Source organism: Nomascus leucogenys, chromosome 22a (genome assembly GCF_006542625.1).
Source record: "Nomascus leucogenys isolate Asia chromosome 22a, Asia_NLE_v1, whole genome shotgun sequence".
In the NCBI taxonomy this organism is placed as follows: Eukaryota; Metazoa; Chordata; class Mammalia; order Primates; family Hylobatidae; genus Nomascus; species Nomascus leucogenys.
This window is the reverse complement of record NC_044402.1, coordinates 45,200,557-45,213,909: the sequence shown is the minus strand read 5'-3', so window position 1 is coordinate 45,213,909 and position 13,353 is coordinate 45,200,557.

The following is a 13,353-nucleotide window of genomic DNA, read 5'->3' as shown; positions in this document are numbered from 1 at the left end:
TTGCTAAAATGTTAGGCATATCTTTTCAAACATGATGATCAAACTCACCTGCATAATACAGATGTATTTCGGAGTTCTAATGGCTGTTCTGGATTATTGTATTATTTTGCATTAAGATCATTTGTATATATTTTAAAATCTTATGTTTACAAGACCAAGTTCAGTGATAAAATCAGATAAATGCATGCATTAGCTCATTAATCCTCATAAAAAATCTCTGTCCAGAAACCACAATTACATCCCAATTTACAGAATAGTAAAACTGGGACTCAGAAAAAGAAGTAACCCGCCCGATGTTACACAACAAGTTAGTGGTGGCATCAAGTCTGCAAAGCAAAGAGCTGACTCCATCACTTTCATTCTTACCTGCTACTCTCTACTGCCTCCCAACTTTACTGAAACAAACTGCTGAACATACAAATTACCTATGAAATATTACCAAGGTTCTATATAGCACTAAAGATTTTTTTTTAGCTTGGAAATGAGTATTTTGTATATACTCAACATCGTTATTTTGGCTAGATTATATCATGAAATCCTAACTTTTGAATGCTCTCCCTGAATTTTTCCCTCTCTTTCAAATGTATAACTTCTCTAATTCATTACTTCAGAGATGATAAGCAGTGTACGTTTATCAAAGACTAAGCCCTTGGGGGCGTTGGCAGATATAATCCCAAATCCCCAGTGAAATTTGAATTTCAAATGACAAATCGTTTTTTAAATGTAAGTATGTCCCATGCAATATTTGGATCATATTTCTAATAAAAAATATTTGTCATTTATCTGAAATTCAAATTTAACTGGGCATCTTTTATTTTTACTTGCTAAACCTGACAACCCTATTCTTGGGAAAACTTAGTTTATGGAAGAACTAAAAGGAAAAGAGGAGATTAGCACAGCAGAATATCTTAGAAAAACCAGGAGGGAAAGTTCTAGGCAGTTGAATCAAAAGCACTCTGGTAAGAACTTTCAGTGTTTCAATGTAGCAAGGATAATTGTAAAACTAAGATATAACTGAGAAGCCCAATTTCAAAGGCTGGGCCAAAATGAAAGCATTGTGGACAAAGAGAAAAGCTAGAAAAGCTATTAAATAGGGAAAATTTGAATATCTACTGGACTTTAATGAGGAAAAGTAATGCTAAATTCCAACTTACGAGGACTGAAATAGCTTATGAACCCTCTTCTTCAGGCATGACTATCCCAAAAGATGAAGCAGGTAGAGGGGATTATGAGACCAAATTCTGAGCAAAAGATTTCAAATGCTGATTGTATGTCCTGTGCCTCGCCCTGAACAAAAAACCAGGGAAACTGAGATGAAGATCACACTACTGCTGCTTTTCAGGCACTTGGAGTCTGGCAGGCCAAAGTAAAAGGTAAACAAGCAATTTCAACACTAGAGTCTCCCATACACAATGAAAATCCTCACAGGATTAACTGTCTAGAAAGTGACAAGAAAACTACACAAAGGAAATTGCTTCCGAGAGAGAGGTCTTAAAGAACAAGCCGGCGTTTGCCAAGAGGACAGTGTTGAGAAGGGCAGTCCCTTTGGGGTGTGTTTGATATTTCTGGAACACACAACAGAGAAAGAGAAGTGGGCTGAAACCAGATCATAAGAGACCTAAGATGCACAAAGGCTGCTGAAACTTTACTGTACCCACAAATAATCCAGGGATCTCATTAAAATGCAGGTTCTGTTCAATACATTGCAGCTACACCCTCTGAGATTCTGCACATCTAATAAGTTGCCTCTAACAGGTGATGCAAATGCTTCTGGTCTGAAAATCAACTTGGAGTAGTATTAACTTAAAAATCACAAGACCTTCAAATTTGGAAAAGGAGACTTTATTTCTTATAAAGGGTTAGGGCCTGCAAGGTGGCCACCCCACAGGCTAGTAAGCATGTCTTCAGCAAAGATGGGAGACAGGCACTTGGAGGGAGAAAGGTGTATGACAGGAATTTAAGTGGAACAGTTTGGTCAAGTACACATGTTCAGCAGGTTAAAAGAGGAGCTATGAATATTAATGAAGGTGGTCCTGGAACATGCATATTGAGCAAACGTACATGTAACATATGACCCATATTCATCTTGAGGCAGAGAGTTAACATGTAAATATACACAATTAGGCCCTATACTTCAAAAGGTAAAACAGGGACACAAAGGCATTTGAGTGTGCAGCCTCTGTAAAGTGGCCAGAACCGGTCCATGGTCAGTGGTCTCATTCTGAGGAGGAAGTTTCTGAAATCAGTCTCTCGTCCAATCAAAGCTATAGTTATAGCTGGTAGAACAGGGCCTGGTAGTCAGTTCAGTGTCTGGTGAAGCGACAAATTGTTTTAATTTTGTTTATCTGGAGGCCAGTGACTGTTTAGCTGCTAGAGAAAAAGAAAAACCTTGTGGCAGTTAGAACATAGTTTCTTCTTCAAGTGTAGGGGGAGTGTGACCTAACCCCTGCCTGGCATAGCCATAGCTCCCGTTTACAATTTGGCATTTGATTGACAGAGTCTGTTTTGTTAATCTTATAATCACTTTAATGCTGATCAGCTGTGTCTAAACTTCAACAGGGAAGGGGTATAAACAGGCATGTCTCACCTCCTTTCCCATCATGGTTGGTAACAGTTTTTAAGGGTTTATTGGGTCATCTTGGCCAAGAGGTGTTCATTTAGTCAGTAGGGGCTTAGGATTTTATTTTTTAGTTTACAGTAGGAAGGCTGTATGCCACATTTTGGATCTTGAACCTTTCCAGCCAGCAATGGGGAGCCATCCTGTGGCTTTTCTAGCCTGAGAGGAACTAGAATTCGAAAAGAGCTAGACGCAGGCATAAGACTATTTCTGTGATCCAGTAGAGAAAAGGCCGCTTCCTAAACTAAAGACACTGCTGATAAACAGAAGAGAATGAATTTAGTAACACTGAAAAGGTGAAGTTAACATGACTTGGTGTTCAGTGGAGACACAGAAAAAGGAGACATGGCAGGAGATGATAGTCTGTGAGAAAACTAAGCTTTTTTTGGCAAAATTATAGGATATGATTTGAGGGATATAACACTTACCGAGCATTTAGGAAGTCCTACTGAGAGGTGACAGCATGCTGGCAGTCCTCACAGCCCTCGCTCACTCTCGGCGCCTCCTCTGCCTGGGCTCACACTTTGGTGGCACTTGAGGAGCCCTTCAGCCCACTGCTGCACTGTGGGAGCCCCTTTCTGGCCTGGCCAAGGCGGGAGCCGGCTCCCTCAGCTTGCAGGGAGGTGTGGAGGGAGAGGCGCCAGCGGGAACGGGGCTGCGCGCCGCGCTTGCCGGCCAGCTGGAGTTCCCGGTGGGCGTGGGCTTGGCGGGCCCCTCACTCAGAGCAGCCGGCCGGCCCTGCCGGCCCCGGGCAGTGAGGGGCTTAGCACCCTGGCCAGCTGCTGTAGAGGGTGTACTGGGTCCCCCAGCAGTGCCAGCCCACCGGCGCTGTGCTGCGCTCGATTTCTCACAGGACCTTAGCTGCCTTCCCACGGGGCAGGGCTCGGGACCTGCAGCCCGCCATGCCTGAGCCTCTCACCCCCTCCATGGGCTCCTGTGCGGCCCCAGCCTCCCCGACGAGCGCCGCCTCCTGCTCCAGGGCAGCCAGTCCCATCAACCATCCAAGGGCTGAGGAGTGCGAGCGCACGGCATGGGAGTCGCAAGCAGCTCCACCTGCAGCCCCAGTGCGGGATCCACTGGGTGAAGCCAGCTGGGCTCCTGAGTCTGGTGGAGATGTGGAGAGCCTTTATGTCTAGCTCAGGGATTGTAAATACACCAATCAGCACCCTGTGTCTAGCTCAGGGTTTGTGAGTGCACCAATCGACACTCTGTATCTGGCTGCTCTGGTGGGGCCTTGGAGAACCTTTGTGTCCATACTCTGTATCTAACTAATCTGATGGGGACGTGGAGAACTTTTATGTCTAGCTCAGGTATGGTAAATGCACCAATCAGCGCCCTGTCAGAACAGACCACTCGGCTCTACCAATCAGCAGGACATGGGTGGGGCCCGATAAGAGAATAAAAGCAGGCTGCCAGAGCCAGCAGTGGCAACCCGCTCGGGTCCTCTTCCACACTGTGGTAGCTTTGTTCTTTCACTCTTTGCAATAAATCTTGCTACTGCTCACTCTTTGGGTCCACACTGCTTTTACCAGCTGTAACACTCACTGCGAAGGTCTGCAGCTTCACTCCTGAGCCAGCGAGACCACGAACCCACCAGAAGGAAGGAACTCGGAACACATCTGAACATCAGAAGGAACAAACTCCGGACACGCCGCCTTTAAGAACTATAACACTCACCGCGAGGGTCCGCGGCTTCATTCTTGAATTCAGTGAGACCAAGAACCCACCAATTCCAGACACACTACTGTGATTAATGTTGACACCCTTTTTACCACAAGATATTACTTTTTTAAAATGACAACTTGAGTTTTAAATGTATTGTAGATTCAGTCACATTACTTTAAGGTTGCTCCTGATATATGTCCTGTCTTTCCAAATAGTGTAAATTTTCCTCAGGCCGGAATTGGCTTCCTTGTGTCCCTGGCACTGAGCACAAGGCTTCCTCTTTGATTGCAGTTTTATTATACACAGACATCGCATTCCTGATCAAACACTTGGCTTCATAAATACAAAAGCATGGGAAAATCCCAAAGCATCAGTCCCAACAGTTTCATCATCTATTTTCCCGCTTCTCATTTTAAAAATCTGAAATAATGTAAGATTTCAATGCCAATACTACAACTGAGAGCTCATTCATTTCTCAAGTTCCGGAATAACATCCTGAGTTACAGATCCTGGTGGTCCTTCTTAATGACTGATTAGAGTTCTTGTCTTTACCTCCTACTGATGATTACTTGTTTTGATAAGATGCTGAGTGTGTTGACTTAGCACCTGTGTTAATTGCTTTATCCTGTTAGAATCTGATTTTCACTGTGTTGAAAAGTCAGCTTAAGCCAGTGGTTCTCAGCCCTGGCTACACATTAATATCGCCTAGGATTCTTTGTAAAAGAACAATGCCCAGGCTCCACCACCAGGGATTCTAATGTAATTGGACCAAGGTGGATCCCAGGTATCAGTATGGTTTGAAAGCTCTGCAGTTGATTCTTATGTACAGCCAAGTTTGAGAACCACTGACTGAAACAAACCTAAATGGGTATTTCATTTTTCTGCATTCAGCATCCAAAGCTGCTGCTATCACACCAGTCGACCTAAGAAAAAGTGAATGAAAACTTTGATCATCTCATGTAAGTCTATTTAAAGAAATCTGACCTATCAAGAAAACCAGTAAGAATGAGGAAGGAATCCAAACCATCAAACAAGTTGGTATGAAGTCTGTACATAAATGAGATAGAGAGCTAGATATGATGATTTTTAGAAACAAAAAAAACAGAAAACAGCTCTATTATTTTACTGGTTACATGACATTGGAGAAGTTATTCTCACATCTCAGTTTCCTCATCTGCCAAGTATGCATAAGTCTTCCTCATGAAGTTGTTAAATAGATTTAATGATGGTCCTGTATTAATATACTTAGGAAATAGTTTGCTCACATTTCAACTTCTTTTGAAATTCTTACATCACTCAAGGCATGCTGTATTTCTCTTTTGCCACATTCTCAGCATTTGAAGGATTATTTTAACTAGTTAATCTAAGAGGATTTGCAGCTTAATTTCATTTTTCTAGTGAGTGCTTATCAAATGCATAGCACGATATAAATGAGTACATTGTTCTGTACCTTTGTGGATATCTTAATCTCATGTGCATATTTCAAAATACTTTTATTTTCAAGGTAAGTCAACAAAGAAGTGCTAACCAAGAAAAAATAATCTGGCACACCCAACACTAGTGCCCAGTGTTATGGGTCACTGAACACTAATATTCATTGGGCAGGTTGATCACTTGGCAAAGTGGCCTATCTCTGAAGAAGCCAGCACCTGGCTAGAGACCCACCCACCACAATAAGCCAGGGGCGAAGTGTTTGAGCCACAGAGGCTGACCATATGAGAGCAGCTGGGTAGGTATAATCCCATGCCCAATGGTAATAATCAGATCTATGTTCTCAAGAGGCCCAGCGGGCTTCTGACCAGGTGAAATAATACAACAATTCCTCATCCATGCCAACCACACCAAGTTGTGAAATAGCATGGCTTTGTGTTTCTATATAAAATCATTAGATCCCACCCTTCTAAAATTCTGTTCTGTTCAATCCTCTTACAAAAATATGAAGTATGCCTGATTTTCATACCACAATCTCAGATGTTCAAAACTAGAGCTTTTTCTTTATAACTGAAGTTGATTTCTATCTCAAGCCCTTCATATTTCCTGATAGACAATTGATCTGGTCACTTCCAAGTAAACCCAACCACTTCAGTAATTTCTTATTTCAGCATTACACTGAATCAGATTGCAAACTTTCCCCTTTCTCCCTTCTCTCTGCAGTAAATTCTAACTCAAGTGCTTACACAGTGAGGTAGTATATATGAGAAAGTGTCTCTGTGGTTGTCCAAAGTTGACAACTCCTGATATATGCAATCATAACATCTTATACTTAGTGTTGCCACCCCCAAATGGGCTTCCACTGAAAGTGGCCATATCCCAGAACTCATCTGGGTCTCAGATTGAATGGCTCATGCCACCACTCATGGTTGCATCCCCTTGTCATGACCTTGAGAACACTTTGGAAATCCAGATTTCTCCATCTGTTGAAAAGTGCACTTTTATAAGGGACATGTGGTAGTTGCTACCCTTCGTCTTGGGGCAATAGAACAATTAGGATCTGTGAACAAGCCCTCTCTATCTTTGACACCAATGCAGTCATTCCAGCTCTACTACCCCACGCTGAGTGGCCTGAGATCTTTGTGTGTCTCTCCCTTCCGGCCACCCAGATGGGAAACAGAACACAGACAGGGGAAGTTATGCTACAGTAATAAACAACACCCAAAAGATCAACAAAATTTTATTCCTCACTCATATAAAATCCATTACAATTCCAGAAAACTCTCCATGACCTCTGTCTTGATGTCAGAAGAAGAAGCAGGCTGGAATGTCTAGCTCCAGTAATTAGATGCTTGAACATAGAAATGACCCAAGTCACTTTCATTCACAATTCAGTAGCCAAAGCAATTCACAAGTTCATACCTATCTTCAAGGAGAAGTATGATGTCTCATATGCCCAGAGGAAGAGCAAGGCTTGAATGTTAGTGTGCTATATCAATATCTTCTACAGCACTGTTTCCTCTATACTTACACTTATCTGAGGGTCTGACAGTCTCTTTGCCTATCATTTGGCTCATTACTTATTGACCCAAAAAGGGGCTCATCCCTAAAACCAGTGTCTATTTCTCTTTATTAGTCGCCAAATTTTTTCCCTCTCTTCAGGTGGGAGCATCTTTAGTGAGGGAAGAACAGAGAAGAGAGATTACGGAAAAATTAATAGAAACTTTTAATTTTAAAGGTCAGGAATTTGACATTCATTTCTCTGTCCTCTTGTCAAGCTCCACTGTGCCATGTACTCCATCCCAAATCTCCCAATGTGGAATGTCATCCTCACATGTCTTCTGACATAATGGGCCAGGGTTATGCAATGAAAAGTCAGTAGAAGTAGGTGAGTATCAATCCTTTACACTTTTTCCACCATCAATAATGTATTTCTCTCGTGTATACCACATGAGTGGGTCAATTGGGACTGGATAATCAAATATGCATAACTTATCAATAGACAGACTGGAAAACATATCTGGAAAATGTGTACTTAAGTGTTGTGGTAATTGGTGAGGAGGCCAGCGATGACGCAACCATTTTTCTGGCATTTGCTGAAAATGAAAGGAAGGGAAATGGAAGTAAAAAAGATATTCAATTTTAGGCTAAGAAGCTCAGTATAAAACTTTAAAAAGTGGTGCCTTCTGAATAGCATAGCACTTATGTGAGCACCTGTCTCAGCAAATCACAATGCCACGGTCATTTCTCCTTCATCATTGAAGGTGATTCAAGAGATGGGTTACCCAGCAGAGAGACTTTTCATGCTGAAGAATCTGATTTTAAAATATATTTAATAGCATTTTAGTTTTTATTTCTCTGGACCTCTGTGAATTATGACACTTCTGTTTTGCCCATTATAGTACTTTTCAGGATCTTAATCTCTAAGACTACTGTTCTTAAAGCCAGGAACTCAGATAGTTATGACCTCTAGTTTATCTATTGCTACAATTAAAATGTGTAACAAAGAACCGTACAATTTCAGAGCCATACAACAATAAATTATTACGCTTACCTATTGGGGACCAGCTGGGCATCAGCAAGGTGGCTCTGCCGATCTTAGCAGGGATTGCTTACATATCTGGAGTCTGCTGGGTGTTGGCTAATCTACATTGATCTCAACTAGGGTGACAGGAATACTCTGCTTTGGTCCATGTGTCACTATTCCTCCTGGGACCAGCAGTCTAGCCTGGGCATGTTCACACTGGCATTAACAAAGGCATAAGAGTGATAGAGCAAGCCCTGTCACAAACAGTTTTCAAAGCTCTGCTTCTATCACATCCGTTAATATCCTAGAGGTCAAAGCAAGTTACAGAGCTTAAAGCCAGAGTCAAGGCAAAGAGTGGATGCAAGGAGAGGTGAGAATCGAGGCTAAGACATGCTATTTACCACATCTAACATTCTGTCCACCAAGAGGGCCTGGGCAGGGCTGGAGTACAGATTGGCTTGGGCACTAGCAAAATGCTAGCTGAAACTTCAAATAGGGACAAGCTCCTGACTGCTTAGTGAGGGAGACTGAGAAGATGAAATGGAACATGGCACTGAGATGAGCCAAAATAGGAATTCAAGAACCTTTAATTACAGAAATTAAAAGAAATATTAAGAATGACTGCGAACGACCAGAGTATAGAATTATTATCTCTACTTCCACCCGAATACACAGTACCTTCTATTTTACAGAGTACTGTGAGATTGAGAAAGTGTTTACATATTCGTCTCCCTCATTCCTGACAACAGTCCCTGTATTGTGGTACAGTAGGCGTCACTATCCCATTTTAAATGTGGGAATATTGAGAACTTTAGAAGTACAGTGAGGTGCCCACAGCAACAAAACTAGTAAGCGATCCCACTGAGACTCAAACCCAAGGCTAGTTTTTTTTTTTTTCCCACTGTGTAATAAAAACTTTTAAAAAATGGAAACAGTAACATTTAAAACATCTTCCCTATAATTCTCCAGCATAAAGGCCAAGGTGCCAGGTGTCATTGAACTTAGAAAGGGATAAGCAAATTGGTGGTTGCTATGGAGTCACCTTAGCACTTTAGTGTTTTTGAAGTTGGGGTTGACACTGAAGGCTATTAAAGTTAAAGGGAAACATGAGCCAATACTTATGTAGGTTTCTAAGTAACGACAAAAATATGACATGACTCTCATGGAACTGGAAAAAGTAGTTCAAAATGCTACTAGATAAAGGGAGAGATTCAATGGAGGAATCAGAATAAATCAGTAGATAGAGCCTTTGATGAGAAATAATCATTTTGAAACAATTATGTAAAATAAAAACTATAAATCATGAATATAGAATCAAATACCATTTGTTGTTACCAAAGAGAAAAGTCAGAGGTGACGAAATGTAGGTAGGAGACCTAAAAGATTTTTAAAAATGCAAATATATAGGTTATTACTGATCACAGAGGCAACAAGAGATTAAAGTTGCAGAAAACTCTAAAGCTGTTTGATAATTGGTTTTTCCTCAGAAACTGGAAATGTGTATTATTGAAGAGGTCCTCAATGTCACTAGATGTAGCCCATACTGCAAATTTGTTGGAAAATAAACAGGAAGAAAGACTTGTATCTGTGCTACACTTAATATCAGAGTTTATTTGCCTTTGAAATAACTTGAAGACTAGGAATAAATAAATCGGGGTAGGTCTCATTTCTGTGATCTGATACTAGACATGGGCCTGGTTTCTCAGAAAGCACTCACTGGGTGCGGTGGCTCACACTCATAATCCCAGCATTTTGGGAGGCTGGGGTGGGGGGATTGCTTGAGCACAGGAGTTCATGATCAGCCTGGGCAAGATGGTGAAACCCCATCTCTACAAAAAGTACAAAAAATTAGTCAGACATGGTAGTGCATGCCTGTAGTTCCAGCTACTCTGGAGGCTTAGGTGGGAAAATCATTTGAGCCCGAGAGATGGAGGTTCTAGTGAGCTGTGATGGTGCCACTGCACTCCAGTGCCTGGGTGACAGAGCGAGACCCTGTATCAAATAAATAAAAATAAAGCACTCACTGGGGGTGGCACAAAGGGTAAGTCAGGAGATGAGATGTGCTTCAAAAGAGTTACAAGGAGAAAAAAAGTAACTAAAAGACCTTGATGGAAGAAAGGACCTATGGAACTCTAACGTATTTAATAAAGAATGCCAAAACATAGCAAGATCTCATCTCTACAAAGAAAATTTTTTTTTTTTTTACCACATCTAAGATGTGGTATGGTGGTACATGCCTGTAGTCCCAGCTACTTGGGAGGCTGAGGTGGGAGGATTATTTGACCCCAGGAGTTTGAGGCAGCTGTGAGACATGATTGCACCACTGCACTCTAGCCTGGCCGATAGAATGAGACCCTGTCTCAAAAAAAAAAAAAGAAGAAGAAAAAGAATGCTGAGATCAAATCCCATCCTGTGAGACAGAGCATCATATAATGGGCACAAAGAGTAGACTCTCGGAAATCTGGACTCAGAGACTCAGAAAAGCTGCCACTGGTTAAAAACGGCAGATTATTTACTCGTTAATACGTGGAGGATTGCCTCTGTCTACTCCCAGAGAAACCCCAAGCAACCTGAGGAGAAAAACCAATGCAAAGGAGACACAGGCTCTGCGGACCATTTTCAATAGCCATTGCCCTCCCCTGGGTCAGCCCTCACATTGAGCAATGATTTAGATACAAATCAAGACACAATGCCAATCAAATTATTTGAGGAAATAGCAGATATGTTAAATAACAGAGGTGCGATAAAAAGAAATAGCCTTGAAAGAGAACTGGTAAGATTAAATTCAACAGAGCTCAGCATATTACTATGCCAAATGTAGGTTCAGAAAACCAGTTATGCAGCTTGAGGGAAGAAATTTAAGAGCAATGTATAGGAAAATGAACTCATTGTTTGAACTGGCTACAAGCTCAATGTCAGTCTGCCTTTAATACAGTGATTCTTAACCTCTTTGGGCAAACATTCCTTTGGGAACATGATAAAAATTGAGTACATTCACCTTAGAAACACATATTTTTATATAGCATTTTGCACTTAGTTTCAGAAAGCTCATGGAAGTCTCATGAGGCATCCATTTACAGTGTGATGGTTTAAAATATGGGACTTGTGCTAAACAAATCTACAGTCAGTCAAGGACCCCATCATGTCTCTGCCACTCAGAATTTCTTACTATGGTTTTTAAAAAGTAAGATAACCTCTATCCACTCTGAGTTTTTTCAACTGTAAAGGAGAGATAAGAAGATAATAATACTTGCCCTCTGATGTTATTATAAAAGATTAATAGAAAAAGCACCAAGAGCTTTTCATTATTTTTGTCATAATTACCATATTTTATTATATTTTAAAATATTAATATATTTTATTATATGTATATTTCATCATATGTATTATATTACCAAAGTCAGTGGCTACCTTATGTTAACTTTTAAATAACTTTAAGGTTTGGCTTACAGGACAAAAGAAAGTGTTGCTCCCCTGGGCTGCTTGCCACTTAAAACAATATCTGGAGCTTTTAGTTCTGATCTTGGCATCTTGTTTCAAGAAACACAGGTGTCACCTAGAACACAGGTAAAGGAGGCCAGCCAAGATAGTAATGAGATACATAGGGTATTTACAAGAAGGCAAGTGGAAGAATTGGGGATCTTTGACCTAGCAAAAGGAGGATTTAACTAAATTCAACTACTTCAAGTGCTATTGTGCCAGAAGAAGAAAAATTATTCTGAATTATTTCAGTGGCCAGAATTTGGGCCAAAAGGGTAGGAAACTTCAGCTACATGTAAGGAAGGCTGTCTTAGAAATTAGATGCCAGCATTTCTTCATCACTGAGGGATCAACGTATTCATTCATTCAACAAACATTAATTAAGCATCCACTGTGCACCAGAGACCACGCAAGTTACTGGGGATACAAAGATGAGTGAGACATAGATCTTGCTCCTTTAATAGACTCCAAGTTTGGTGGGAGACACAGGTAAAATAAGTAATGACAATGCAAACAGAGGCAATGGTATTGCCTGGAAAACAAGGCAGGTATCTACTAAGAAAATAGTTGAGATATAATAGATTAAAAGAAACAATCCAGGAACTACGCTAGTCATGCTAGGCAGAAGACAAAAGGCACAAAGGCAAGAAACAGCATGATGTATTCAAGAAATTCTGGGCACAAAGGACAAGGTAAAAAAAACAAGGGGAGAGCTTAGATGTGATCCTATAAACTCAATGAAGCCATTACAGGATTTTAGGCAGGGGAGTGACCTTGTCAAAACTGTGTTTAGGTATGGATGTATCATTACTAAATGTCTGGACACAGACCTTATATTTGTGATATTTGTACATGTTCCCATGAGAGGTCATTAAACTAGTTAAGTAAGGCACTTCATGAGAGTTCAACATTTTATACAAGAATGTTTCAAATGCGCTGCTTGTTTTGGGTATTGAGTCAAGTTGACATCTAAAAGCAAACTAAGAGACAGAGGTAAGAATCCAGGCAAGAGATATAAAGGCCTGGATTAGGTCTGCAAAGCTGTAGAAGGATTGGGAGACGGCATTGATACTCTCCGGGATCTTTCCAAAGCTTGGACTCTATGCAGTTCAGCCCTGACACAATCACAGAGTTGTAGAATGGTAAGGGACATTGACACCATCTCATCCAAGTCTTCCATTACAGAGACTAAACCCCAGGAAGAAAAAGTAGCTTTCTCCCTTCTCCATAGAGCAAGTTAATAAAGAAGTTAAAACTCTGAAAAGCACCACCCTTCAACCTTGATCCAGTGAGTGAACTCTTATTCTGCCACACCACGCAGATTTTCATTAAATCTTTTTCGTAGCATATACACTTTGTTAATTAAGCCTACAAAAATAGGGTGCTAGGATATAAGCTGTTCATCAACTGGAAATAAGCAAAGAATTTAAATGTTGCCATGAATTACAGGTATCTTATGAAGCAGGAAGGGTCTCCTATTTAAACTTCTCAGGGTAACATACAAAGCAAAGATGATTCAAAGCTGAGTCCTCCATTTGCCAACAAAGTGGCATTGAGGAAGTCACTTAACCTCTGAAGCTCATCTGTAAAATGAATAAATAATTCTCACCTTAAAAGTTGTAGATATATATAA